This window comes from Kryptolebias marmoratus, linkage group LG14, assembly GCF_001649575.2.
Source record: "Kryptolebias marmoratus isolate JLee-2015 linkage group LG14, ASM164957v2, whole genome shotgun sequence".
NCBI lineage: Eukaryota > Metazoa > Chordata > Actinopteri > Cyprinodontiformes > Rivulidae > Kryptolebias > Kryptolebias marmoratus.
In genome coordinates, this window is record NC_051443.1 from 22,163,294 (window position 1) to 22,177,960 (window position 14,667).

Below are 14,667 nucleotides of genomic sequence, written 5' to 3' on the forward strand. Positions count from 1 at the left end.
AATTTTAGCATATCATACAAGTGCGAGAGTGGAATAAGCTGCTCCATATAATTTACATTAATGTCATCTGAAAGTGGACAACACTTAATTTAATGCAGTCAAGCTCAGATTTGAATAACTTAAACAGTATTTCAAAATTCAGAAGCTTCTCAACAGCATCAGACAGATTAATGTGAAGTGTTTGCTTCCAGTTCTTAAACTCACAAATGGTGGCTGATACCAAAACTGATGACACAGAACCCATCGTTGGTGGGTGGGGGGGTCGTTTCAGACAGTCTTGCACATCTTGAATTTCTTTAACTTGTGTCATGCTGCGTAGGTGGAATTTTCAAGAGCAGCAGAAAAGACTCTATAAGCCGGTTTGTTTGTACAGCCATCCGAACAACTAAACAGCCTAAAGAAGGCACAAGTGTTGTAAATGTTATGTGAAGTTTAAAATTGCCTAAAAATAAAACAGATAATTTGAAATTTTATAGTTTTATGTGTGCACTGCTTCCTGCTGTTGTTAAAAATAAAAGCAAGCAGGATCCGGGTTATGGGTGTCGCCATGTTGTATTTTTGGAATCAGAGTCTGCGCTATTGGGCTCTGAGGCTGTAAGCCCCGCCTACTCTGTCCACACAAAATTTTGGCATTTTTAAAGCATCACATAACTAATTAAAGCAAAACTTTCTAGAAAAATATTTTATATATATATATATATATATATATATATATATACTGTATGTATTTTACATACCAAAAACAAGTAGTTATGTTCTCACAGTCACTTTGTTACATTGATGTCAGTCATTGGGAAATTCACCATAATGTAAGGTAATTACAGTAGCATCACTAAAAAAATAAATAACAAAATTAAGTAGGCCAGAGACATTTACCAACAAAATATGCCACAAGGCTTAATTTCAAACTAATTGATGCCTTGTACATTTATCAGCTGCAGCATTAACACCCCTCACAGCTAAAGATTATTCCAGAGAAATGCAGTGTTTGCTTGAAAACCTAGAATAATTACTGAATTCAGTTTTTTTTACTTAGATTTTGCACAGCACCATGTTTTAATGGAGCAACATTTTCTTTAGTTTTACAAACTTTTCACAAGGCCTTAGAGAAGATAAAATCGCTATATTTTAATCAAGTGTTAAGTAGGTTGTTGAACAATGAGGTAAAGAGCTTGATAAATTACTTTGTCCATGTCTCCGCTTTGACCTTTGACCCCTTTAAGTGCTTTTAGAGGCCAGGGCTGTGGAGACAAATGGCTGAAATCAGCTCACTCTGCAGAGTGAACGAGTTTACTCTCAGACATCAGGTGAGAAGTTCAGAAGTTTCCAGTAGGGCCAAACGTCCTCCACACTGAGAGAAACCATTAGATATGAATCAGGCATCTGATAAGGCTGCCTTTCCTTAGAGATCATGGACTGCAGCCAGCTTGGCAGAGGGTCAAACCAGAAGCGATGGGAGTGATGAGATCCCTTGTCTGGGAGCATCTGGCATCTCCCAGGGGGAGGTGCTGCAAATTGCTGGCCACAAGGATGCCTGGGTGTCTCTGCCTTTACTGTTATTACTGCAACCTTAAAACGGATTAAACAGTTTATAGAGTTTATGACTGGATGTAACGATCTGGGTGTTTTTAAAGACTAGAAAGCTGAGCTCCAATGCACTACGCTTAATTTGTTAATGGCACTAAGTTTTTGAATATGCTGTAGGTTTGAAAGTTTGATCCTACAAGTTCTTTAAGTGTGCATAAGACAATACACAAACAAAAAAGTTTAAATGCTTTTGAATTAACTTTACATCCTTTTATAGATACACCTTAAGTTTTGTAATGAAAACCATGCAAAATTTCTGACAATAACTTAATTTAAATAACAATGACTTTAAAGAAGTTGCTTTGTGCAGAGTCTATACAGCTATTTTTTGGTTAGTTTATTAGATGACAACTACGGCATTTCTCTGATTGATGCCCTTACCATATAAAAGAAGCAAGTGACAAAGAGAAATAGGAAATCACATTTCCGCAAACATAAAATGGCCAGCCAGATCCCATCAGGTTCACCCCTCTCCTTTCACAAGAGAAAGTAATTCAGGGCTGAAAAGGCCCTGATTGCAGTGCTCCAAAAATCCAACTTCCAATCTATTGGAATGCCATTAAGAATGCAGCTACACTGTGAATGGACTGTTAATACTGACAGACTGCTCCAAAGAGATCTTTACGACTTCCCTGAAAGAGGAACTGGGGCTATTACTGTTTGGTTTCCTTGCCTAACCCTTCTTTTAAAATGGTTCCAAGCTTGTCGCCACCTTTGCCATTTGTCTTCATTTAGAGGCCATTTGTTGAAAACAAGGGTTTAGAATTAGCCTGAATGCCTTGGCCTCTTAAAGTTTTCTTTTTTTTTACTCATGTGAACATGTGCAAAGATCAAAATATAAAATTCATGCTCAAGATAAACAAACAGAAAGTTCCAAAACTTGACTGCCGACCAGTAGGTGAGGAGTCCTACACTGCAGCTAATTATATTTTTCTAATCCCTCCCAGTGAGAAAAGTGGCCCCAGCATGTTATAAGACCCGTGGGTCAGTGTGCACTTATGCTGTTATTAATAATGCATGGGCCTCCATCTGAAGCAGGAGGCTGTGGAACAACAAAGTGAGACATGGTGCATTCAGGTGTGCATACATTAGCCATATATTCTGCTGTGGACAGGAAGGGAAGAGCCTGCTTGTCAAATGCTATAATGAAACTGACCCCACGTTTACCTTTCTTAGCTGTCCACAGCATGTGCGTTTTCTCTGTCTGCATCATATGTACTTAGCTTTAAGACTTTTGAACTGTAAAAATTAGCAACAATCTGAAAACATATTGCATGTATGCATTTCTATATACTGTATTTTATTCAATTGTTTGTGTCTCTCAGGTTAGAAGGAGCTGAGTATGTTACAAACATCCTAAGCAGAGGGTAATTACAGCAAAACTTTGATAAATTTGATATTAAAAAACTATTTTAGACCATATTTAACACATGCTATATTTAAAATTTAAAACTATGTGCTTATTTGTAAGTAAATGCCCAACAATGGTGATGCTCAAGAAGCTGATTAGAATACATATTGTATGTCTGTAACAATACATAATACAGCCAGGTATGTACTTAGGACTTACTGGGTACAAACCTAGTACTTGCTGTGTATGTACATGGCACTTACCTGGTATGTACCTGGTACATACTGGGTACATAACTGGTACTTACATTTAAATTAATTTCCCTTGTGGATTACAACTTATTTCTCATAATAAGATGATCTTAGTCTTAAAATTCTGCCATGAAAGGTGGCGGACAATAAGCATTTGTTCAAGGAATGCTAGGACTTTAATTCTAAGTTTTTTACTCAGAGCTGTTGGCCAAGGGCCGCTTTTGGCTCTTGGACAGCATTTTGCCCATGTGTGATCTAAAAGCTTTTCCTACTCTGAAACCCACTCCTCAACAATTTAAATCCACTCTTTTAAGCATGCTTCCAATTCTCAAACGACTCCTCACTGAGCTGCTTTACATTTTTGTGTGGACTAATTGGTCAGGAAGCATCTCTGCAAACGTCATTTGTCCTAGAGGTTCCGGCCAATCAAGAGGCCTGCGGTTGAAAACCCACAACTTATTAACCTGAGTGATCAGGAGTGAGGAGGAAGAGTAAATATGAAGGTCATAGATCCGGTATTTAACTTAAGTATCCTGTTGTGAGTGCGCAGAAAGGACTCCTCCTGCCCGACCTGCCAGCAGGCTGCGTGTCTCCTCAGATGCTGAGGGAGTAGCTCAGGAAGGAGGAGGAGAAGGAGGAGGAGGAGGAGGAGGAGGAGGAGGAACGATTTCAGCACCGGAGCTGTTCGCTGCTGGCTTTGAAGGAGACTCTTCTTACCGAAAGAGAGAAGCGGCTGCTGGTGCTGCTTTCCGACAGTAAATTCTCTCTTTGAGACTCAGGGATAATAAACTGCTGTGCCATCCATCTCCCCTTCCTCCCCCCCCCCGCGGGGCTGCAGACGGGTCGAGCAAATACTTCATTCGAGCAAAGTGCTGCCATGCTGGATGGCCGGGATTGAGGATAAAGTCTTCAATAAGTCTCGGTGAACACCAGTCCCTACGGTGAGTTTTTTTTTCTTTTTTCTTTTTTTTTCTAGAAAAAAATACACGTGCAGCTCAAATTCAGTTTCATGTTCTGCATAGGTGATCCTGCAGGGAAGCCTCATTAAATATGCTTGCAAGGAAAGAATATTTAGGTCAGCATCATTCTGGGTGTGGATGCATGCGATTCTACCGGAGTTCCCATGTCTTATCTCCTCTCTAATCACAGCAGTCTGCAAAGATTAGGACAAACTGGATTTAAAAAAGAGGGAATCATACTGTAGTTAGCACATGAGCATCATTATAGATTTCCCATCATCTTATGCAGTATGTATGAGAATGTCTGGGATTTGATGCTCCTCTCTCTGCAGCAGATATTAGTTTCGGCTGTCCACTTTTCCTGCTGCACAGAGAGAGCAGGCTGCATCTTTGTTGTTATCTCCTGGCCCCCTCAAAGGTACACAAACAAGCTGAATTTGTTGTTAGCCTTGGAGGGAGTCCTGCCTCACAGCAAGTGGTGGTTCTAAAGGGTGGCTTGGCGTGGCAGCTGCCACTGGAAAAAAAAAAATCCTGCCACCCCATTTGTATGTTTTTGTACATTTTGCACAATGTTGAAAGTCAAGAACGTCTCTACAGAACTTCAATCTCTAGCCTAACTCACTGATTCAGAATTTACCCACACCCCTCTTGAATTTCAAAATGGTTTTACCCAACAATTGGACCTGGAAATTTTACCAGCAGAAACGGTTTCAAGATCCCCTTAACCATCAAAGTGTCAATACAGCTGTCCAACTGATTGTGAGTCTTTGAACCATGAAGTTGCTGACAAGTAGCCCACAGTTGCATGTCAGATTGAGTCTAAAAGTCAAACTTTACTGCAACAATACCCCTCACCCCCCACCCACACACACACACCAGCTTATGCCTCATGTCACACCTTTGCCACCTTACAAAAATCATTCCCTAGATCAGCCGCTGCTCTCAGCCTGTGACAGATCCCTGCAGCCTGAGCTGTTTCTGTGTGTTTTTGTAAAACTCTCTCAGAGCCTCTCATAGCTGGCACAAGCTCTCTGCCTCGCAGCTCTTGAATGCCAACATGGTGTCTCCAATCTAACGATGCATTGAGATTTAAATTCCTCCTCCATTCAGCCTCCTTCTTTCTCTTTTTTTCCCTCTCTCTCTCTCTTCACAATCTGAATTTTAAACCCATATGCATTTGCTGAGCATTTTCCCAAAGAGTGTAGCTTAGAGGGAATGAGAGAGAGAGAGAGTTGTAGAGGTTCCATGCCACTTCACTGAGGAATCAGATCATTGCAGGGTAGGGAATAGCACCAAATCCATCGTTAAAACACTTTGATTTTATTAATGCATCTCTGTGCATCTTAACACGCATGCATTTGAGTGTATTGCACAGTCGTTAATGATTCTTCTGGCTGAGATCTGGGTGAACTTGTTAGAGTAATTAGTTCCAGGTCTTTGCTTCCCTGGTTCGTGGGTGAGATCCTCAGCTGAAGGCAGACTTGTTCCCATGAAAAGGCATGCTTTGTGGTCCGCTCTTTCAACATCCCCCCTCCTCTGAAACAAGGAATGAAAAGGAGGAACTGGTTGGGATTCAAATCAGCACATACCAGTGACAATCAGCGCTGGGAAGAGAGTCATGCAGTCAGAGAAACACACACCCCCATAACATGAGCGAAAGCCAGGCTCAGCCACTTCATGCTGTTGTTAAAAAAAGCACAAATATGTAACAGTGTATCAAGCCACTTGATGTGGCTCAAATGCAGAGATGTTTTATTTGAGACTAATTCAAGGCTTAGATGTTTTTTTTTCTGGACTTCTTCAGTTTTATTTTTTGTTATGTATGCGCAGTGCTGTATAGTTTCAGCACCTCTAGTTGATGAAAGTTTCTCAAATGAAGCAATTAAAATAGAAAAATATACTTTTATTTCTAATAAGACATGTAAGTATGAATAAATAAATAGTTACTTTTGGATACCATAAGATGAGCTTGTTACTCCAAATATATTTTGCCTTTTTAAAATATGTTGTTATATCCTCTTGACCATTTTTTTCTTCTTCTTTAGAGAACCAGAGAAGTATAAAATTTAACTTTAGCATTGTTATTTTGTTGCACTGACCTGGCGTACATGAGTCGTGTTGGTTAAAAACCTTACATTTATAGTTTTCATCATTTCTGTGTTTTAGCATAAATCAACTCTACTGGTTACCATTCACATCTGACTATGCTTTTATGGATGGCTATCCAATAAAATGTGTCAAACAGAGCTTGTGAATTCGTGCCAATCACTTGAAAATAAGTACAGTTATTCTGTCTGTGGATCTGGTCACTTGTGGGTCTTTAGATGGTTCTAGAGCCTGATCCGTGATCCACAAATTCTGTTATAGTGGGTGCATGAAGAGATGGTTGACATGGGTGTAGATGTTTGAGGGGCTGCTTTGGTTGTGAATCTATTCTTTTTTTACTGTCTTTTTGCCTCGGCAGCATAGTGAAGGTTCCATTTTAGGTGTTCTGCCTTCATGAACCATCCTGCTCCACAGGGCTCTATGTAGGGCAACATCTTCCTAGGTGTTGAGGTCAAAGCGGCACTTCCTCAGGTGGTTTTTAATGTTGTCCTTGTAAATCTTCTCCTGCCCTCCTTAGGAGAGTTACCCTTCCTTCTGCTGGCCATAAAGAGTTGTTTTGGGAGTCAGTTATGTGGCATTTGGGTAACATGGCCTGTCCAACGCAAGTGGTGTTGTGTGGTGGTTGAGGTGATGCTGGGGAGACCCGGTACAATACATCCACTTCAACTCAATTTACACAATAGACATGTATCAACAATAAAACTGAAATAAAGTGAGTCTGATAAATAGGATACATTCTAGGTCGTACATTAACCATCTATTGATCTCCAGTAGTATACATTTTTATGTTGCACGTTTGTGTTGACAGTTGTTAAAGACACAATAAACTTAGATTGTTCTGACAGGTTGTCCCTAATTTCAGGTAACTCCTTCCGTTGGCAGATGCTTCTCACCACAACTTAAGAGGAAAACTCCTCCGTTGCTGCTTGTTCTAGCTGGGTCATATGCCAGCAGACTAGTGAGGAATAGACCCGTGCTCTCTGAACCCCTCCTTTTCTGACTGTTTCACAAAAGGTCATTAAATGTCATCGTCTCACACTGATATTGCTGTTCTTATAACAGCCTTTTCATTAAGACTAATAAATTGCTGCTTCATTAACTTTCCCCATGATGGCATTTGAACAGCAGGAGACTGATTACAAATACAAATTTTAGGAGGTCCCTGCTGTCTTCTACTCACAGGAAATATGGATTCCAATTAAAACATAACTTCCTGTTCGAGCAACAAGCACTTCCCATCACAACATCACCTCAGATGGAGTCAGAAAAGTTTTTAACTTAAATACCAGATATCCAGCAATCAATGCTGCTGCCAAGTGGTGAAGAAGAAGGTAATGTGTTTTGTCTGACGTGATTTTTCAATTTTATACTGAAAAGTGAACTGGACAGATCATAAAATAAATAAGTCCAAAGAGTATAGTTAATCACAAGGATTTGAAGGGTGCTTTGGCGCCACCTCAGTATTTATATCTGTACACTACTGCAAGTCATGAGCTCTCAGTCTGCTGATATTTATCGAGAGCATTAATGCAAGTTTTCACCCAGGCGCTCATGTAAAAATGCATAAATTGTCAGGGAAAAAAGAAGAAGAAGAAGAAAAAAAAAAGATTTATCTCCATGTACTTTCCTAAGAAGTGCTGTTTTACTATGGAGCTTGGACAAGGAGAGGGCACGCCTTGGAGGGCATAAAACTGAATGAACTGCTGATTTTCAGCACCATTTCCAGAATATTCTGGTCGATTGCATTTTGCCTAAAAAAATAAATAAAAAAATAAACAAATTCCCTAGCCATATATGTCAGGTTCTGCCCCAAGCAGCGGCCCAGTTTTCCCTTTCTTCATTCAGATCTCTCTCTCTCTCTCACTCTCTCTCTCTCTATCTATCTTATTTATTTATTTACTTATTTATCTATTTATTTATTTTATCCAGGGGCATTTAAATCATTCAGAGGGGTCTAGGAGGGAAAGCAGAGCACCAAAAGCAGCTGCTTCCACAGTAGAGGCCAGTGATCGTCAAGCCTCAGGGAGTTTTAGCCTTGCTCGTCTGCTTGCGTCGCCGATCAAATGTAATACAGAGGGCAAATCTGAGTGACTGCTGAACCTTAGTGGAATCATTATGAATACAGCTGGTGGACAAAAGGAAATTTAAAAGAACAAAATCTCAGCAACCCTTTGTGATACAGACAAGTGTGGACAGATGGGTGAATGAAAAGGTTGTAAACAAGCTATTGTTTCGACATACAAATGGAATTTATCAAAATGAAGTAAAAAATATGTACTCAAAGTTTTTTATGCCAGTGATGTCACAAGCTGTGGGAACATCATAATCCTGATAGTGTGTCATTTTAAAATGACAAAAGCATTTCAGATAAATCTTTATAAAGAACAGAAAAGACTGCGGCAGAAAGGCAGCTTACCAATAACATTTTTTTACAGCTATGTGTGTTGAATGACTTTTTTCAAATCTGCAACCCCAGGGCATCACCAATATCTCACACTGACCTGGTCTGATATTGTTCTACTCTTCTTTCAGTCTCTTCTGTAATTTCAAAATCACAGAGGGTTTCTAAGCCATTATACTTTGTCACCAACAATCTCGAGGAGAATCTCAATTAGGGTTAAATTGCAGCTCTGGGCTCATCATTTCATTATTGTAGTGATATTAGCTTGGAGGAAGTGCTTTATCAGTTTTACAGTGTATGGCGAAGGGCATGGACCAGCATAAAAACTGCATGATGATTGGGAGATTCTTTACTCAAGTGAACAGCATGTTGCTAAACCTGCTAAAGGAAGTTTGATGCTGCTCTGTTGTTTAAGTCATCACTCATGACTTGCTCATTCAGACTTATTTTATCACACACTTTGAGTTCAGTCTCACCACGTATTAACATCAAAGATCTGGAAAGGTTTGGACAGTATCTGCCTTGAGATTTGTAGAATGTGTACAAGACTTACAGTGGAAGCTATGTGGGTTTGCTTTGGTTCAGTAGTGTTGACCAGCCATGACAGAACAAGCTAAGGTTTTGTGAAAGTAAACACTGAGTTGAAGCAGAAGAAGTGGAGCATGGAGCACATTGATACAAACAGAATCTCAAAACAATGAATTGTTTCTTGACTAGAGCTTTTCATCAGCCAAGATATAACAGGAAGTCTTTTCCAGGATATGCATTATACACTCCCACATTTCTACTAGCAACACCAGAAGACTAAAAAATATTGTCTCTATTGTCTTTTCTTCCCAGAGGCTGAGTCATCCGACTACAGCTGATGGGTTAAAAGACTGAGGAAGATGGGATGTCATAGGGATGTTCTACTTTGCGTGAGTGCACAAAACTGGTGGGGTGGGTGACGTAAATATCATCATCAGGGTGCGTGCGCAAAATGCTGATAGACTGTGACAACTGCATTTGTTATAAGAACATGGCCTTGAAGATTTACTTGATATGTTGGGCATATTCCCAAGATAACTCTATCTGTAGAAGGGGATGTACTTGCCTGGTGAACATTTTAAGTAGAAAATTTGCCATATTACACATAAACTGTCCATAAGTGCTGAGGCTAAAGTTAGGCTAAATTTGCTTTCAAACAGAAAGTTTCTGTCAGAGGAAAGCTCCCATGCAAGTGTCAGAATAGAACTATAGCATATTTGAGATGAGTGGGTGGCACCCACAGAGTTGCAGTTGACCACTCTGTGACTATTTTGAGAGAAATTTTGTCACACGAATCATGTCCAAAACTCAAGTGGCAAGAGCCTCTGCAACTCACGTGAGGAAACTGAGAGCCCCTGCATAATTTTTCACTCTTTGGAGACTCCCTCGAGGATGTTCCACTATAGTCACCAGCAGTCATAGTAAGATACTGGCTAAAGGATCAAACTCAGGATCTCTGCAAGGCAAGAAGTCACATGCTACTGAACAAAGTGTCCACAAAGATGTAGCAGATAACTTTTGTAATCCTTGCAATTAGGTAATTCAAATCAAATGATAGCCATTTTAATTTACTACTATGAGATTAGCTCCATTCTTTATGATGTCTTAGAGGCATCTAGTCATTGCACTTAGCTTGTAAAATTTTATGTGTCTATAGGACCTTCTATAGGACCTTAAATTGAATTAGGTAAATTTATGTTTTCATCAGCCAGTAAAATATAAACATATTTTTATATTAACCAATATGGTCTCCTTTCTTGATACATTTGGTGATAATATTGACTTTTCTTGTCTTGAAATCCCAATCTGTGCTTTTCACCAGTTTTGTGAGGCTTATGTATTTTCATTTGTTTGTGTGTTACATAAAGCTATTAAGACTAAACATTATTGGCTAAGTGCGGTCTAAATTTATACAAAGACAAACAGACTAAATGAGGGCTACAACTTGACTCAACATTAAAATCATGTCAATTAGTCACTTGCTGGATACGATCCTTCTTAAAGAAGAAGGATCAGAAGAAGGATATCACAAAAGCCAAAGCTGTCTGTGTGCCTGCCAGTAACTTAGAATAATCAGCCTCTTAATCACTCTGGAACATTCAGTCTGATTCCCCTCAGACATTAAGACTCTGTAAACCAAGATGACGTCTTCCCTTATGTAGCTCTGAATTACAGGAAAATCCTTCTCTAGTTCCTTACCTACATTTTTAAAATAACTTAAATGAATTTGTGTCATTTTGAAGCAGAAGTCATTAAAAATGGTGAGAGTTTGGGATGGGCAGCATTTTCTACACTGACTGAAACAGTATCCTTCAGCATTTTTCTGAATGACCTGTCATGTAGCTCACTAACATCAATAATATTTAAAGGCCTAGCATTTTTTGAAGGAATGCTTATAACCGACTGCCTTTTATGGCAGGGTTTTATCTTAATATGATGAGAAATTATGTCAAATGTTGGAGTTGTCGCCCTTTTGATCAAACTTTGAAAATAACAATTATGTGCAACCTCATGCAATAGTGCAAGATGTCATGCTCAGAGTATACGTTGTAAATGACTGTCAGCTACTAGCACATCAAATTTTAGCTCAATATCTGTAAAACTGACTGAAGTTTTGTACTTTCTAAAGTCAGTTGGTTGTGGCAATCATCTTGAAGGGGGGTGACTCTAGAACTCAATCAGTTATAGAGGTACAACCAATGATTGTTTTCTGAAATTTTCAATAAAAACTGCCCAGTGGTTTTTGATATATTTGGCAAACAACCATAATTGACTCAAAATAATTAATAGTAAACCTTTAGCAAATATCTTGAGCAATTTCTTAGTGCTCAGAACATGTAGTGGGTATCAGCTTCAACTGCTACCACACTAAATTTAGGTCAGTATCTGTAAACTGAAAGAAATAAAGCAATTTTTTGTGTATTTTTTTGTTTTTTTTGTTTTGTGATCAGATGTCATATTGATTCAAGCAATAACACAGACTTATTCAAAGACATAAAATTTTGGTCATAACTTTGAATTAAATATTTGGGATTTATTTGATTTTTCAAAAAAAGCATCTAAACAATATCGAAACACTTCTGCTCTTGTGGTTTCACTTTAAAGACAGCGACTTTGAAACATCAACATATGTAAATGATCTTTCTATTTTCATCTTGGCTGTATTTTTAGTGATGCCATCACTTAAAAACATCAGCTTATAATAAAACAGTCTGATCCACATTACTGTATGTGAGTTCTTCAGAACCTCTTCGGTGTAGACATGAGAAACAAATACCTCACCTTTCTCTCTCAGGAGTCTGACGCACACACTCAAACACTGAGCTGCAACGGCATTGTCAGTCAGCCACAAAAAAAGGGTTGATCACCTTGACAAGCTTGTGGTCAAAAGCTTTAGGATCTGAAGCTTGCAAGTGGCAGGTTGTGCAGCACTATCTAATGCACTTAGGTATCAAAGTCGAGCACTGACCCATTTATGTCAGATTCAACTTGTACGCGGTGGAGGGAAAAACATAAGGACCTTATTTAAAATTCATAAGTTAACCTCAAAAATGACAAGGTCTTCTGCGTATCCAGATATTTTCCTCATCAACAATGGTTCCTTGTGCAGGGCTGTTAGGAAATTGCAAATATGGTACAAACTTCTCCTGCAGCCTGCCTCTTCCCATCTGTTTTTTTTATAATTTGTGCACAGCCACTGTGACACTGTTAAAGCAATAAATAAATAAATGTGAAACTAAGGCTAACCTTCATTTAGTAGACATCTCTCTGCAATTACATGTCTTTGTTTTCTAGTAGAAAAAAATAGATTTTGATGTGACTTTTAAAGAATAATCAAACCAGGGTAAACAGGATCATTTGGGTCTTATTTGTTGTTAGCTTTGTTGCAAGTGGCTTTAGGACCTGTAATAGCACGTAATTTATTATTATTGTTTCTCATTTCCTCCTGCTGTGAATGAAACCTATTCACTTTGCCGGCCATTAAGGAACAATTTGTTTTCTGTTCATTATCTCATTTAAAATGCCACAGCCCATTAGCTGCACTGAACAATAACAGGAGATCCAGCTGCAGATCCAGCTGTGGTAGCAGCTTATAAGTGATATATCAGACACGGTTTGTCTGTTTTAAGCTTTGCATTCCAGCATGCAAAAGCTTACTGTTACAGGGCAATGAGAAAAGGGCAAGAGTTAATAAGCACAGATTAAAAGCTGAATTTAATTGATTTTATTTATTTATTTTGGAATCTAGGCCTGATGTCTTTCTGACCGCAGCTCTGAACTAGAATTGAAAGCCACTTCAATGGTTACTTTAGTCCTTATAACAATTTCTTCACACTCCAGTTCAATAGGTGGTGATAATGCCCTGGTTTCAAGGGATTTGGAATTTTAATGCAACGTTTGTGTGTTTTGTTGTTTCTTAAGGATAAATTGGATAAAAGCAAGTGTCCTTACACACTATCTGAGAAGTATTGTTTTTTTTTTCTTTTGCCAGAAGTGGTACTCATAGTCTTCTTTGTCACTTGTGTCATTGGTACCAATTATTCTTCAGAGTTTTTATTCCCACATATGCATTGTTGGTGTGCAAGGATACAAACTTGTATGCTGTATGCAGTCAGCCATGGAGGTACCTGACTGATCCTGGTAGACTGGTGCAGCTGATGAAATTTACTTCACACAGACCTTGGAGTAAATTAGACAGTGGAACCTAGCAACAGTGGCCTGGATTGGGAACTTTGAGGCTTGTGTTGATGGCATGAACAATTAGAGGAATTTAAACTCACTTTTAAAAACTTTGAAGAAGGGAAACTCTTTTCCCTTCTTGGCTTGACTTCCAGTTTCAGTTGTTTCATACATAATACTATTGAGCTGAGAGTCATGCTCAACACATACTGTAAATGCTAACAGGTCATGCTAGATCTCACAATATTGCATGAGAATCATTCGTAAGAGCACAAGATGAATTTGGTTTAAATCTCTGGCATAAAAGGCGGAAAAGCTAGACCTTTAATTTATATCTGTAGTTATCTCTTCCAAAATTTAGATATACTTACTAGAACCAGAAAGACTACAATCTACATCATTTGAAGTCTGCAGTACAAATTAGTATTGCTCTCCCTACAGTTTATAAAGGCCAGCGGCAGCTCGAGTGTGTATGGCCTAGGAGGCTTTTAGAGTTGTAGCCTGGGAAGGAAGAGAGAGGGAATGACTCCCATTTCACTCCAGATAAATGTGATTAAGTTTCGCACAAGCACTTACATGGAGCATGGATGGATGGGATTGCATTTCAGAGCAAAGACACATGTCCCATGAGTAACGTAATCAGCTTCAATCCTCCATGCTTCCTTTCTCTACAATGCAATTTCATCTCACTTAAGTGGAAATGAGAACTTACTCAGCTTCTGCATCATTTACCTGACTTCATGGTACCGTAAAATATGCAGCCTGTTCCAGTCATGCTTGAAACTTATAAGACCAACTCTTTTTATTGCCAAAACCAGTATAACCTTATCAGAATCAAATTGTCTCATTGTTCCAGATCAATGCATTCCAAGGGTGTTGGCTGGAGTAACTTCTAAAACTTAATTTGATACTTTTGGGGAAAAAAGTAAGCTAATCTTCTCATCAAATATTTGAATCTAATTTCTAACTAGCAATATATATATATATATATATATATATATATATATATATATATAATAGAAACTATAAACAGGAAACATTAGTGTGAAGGCTGAATTAGCATCAACTAGTGTTTTATTTGTTGAAGAAGCAGTGTTTAAGATTCATGATGCCATATATACAGGTGCTGGTCATAAAATTAGAATATCATGAAAAAGTAGATTGATTTCAGTAATTCCATTTAAAAAGTGAAACTTGTATATTATATTCATACATTACACACAAACTCATATTTCAAATGTTTATTTCGTTTAATTTTGATGATTACAAATGACAACAAATGAAAATCTCAAATTCATCATATCA

The 14,667-nt window shown here is 38.5% G+C and overlaps 1 protein-coding gene across 3 annotated transcripts in view; it reads left to right on the top strand.

The window, feature by feature from the left end:
* Positions 1 to 3,827: 3,827 nt before the first annotated feature.
* Positions 3,828 to 14,667, top strand: part of phf24 (PHD finger protein 24) — a 35,818-nt gene continuing 24,978 nt past the window's right edge. The window contains exon 1 of one of the 3 annotated variants that reach the window (XM_017425540.3): positions 3,828 to 4,130. The gene's annotated coding sequence lies outside the window, so the exon portion shown is untranslated. Of the gene's footprint in view, positions 4,131 to 9,515; positions 9,573 to 14,667 lie in introns of those variants that run through there. The other 2 variants (XM_017425542.3, XM_037979614.1) reach the window with 2 other exon arrangements.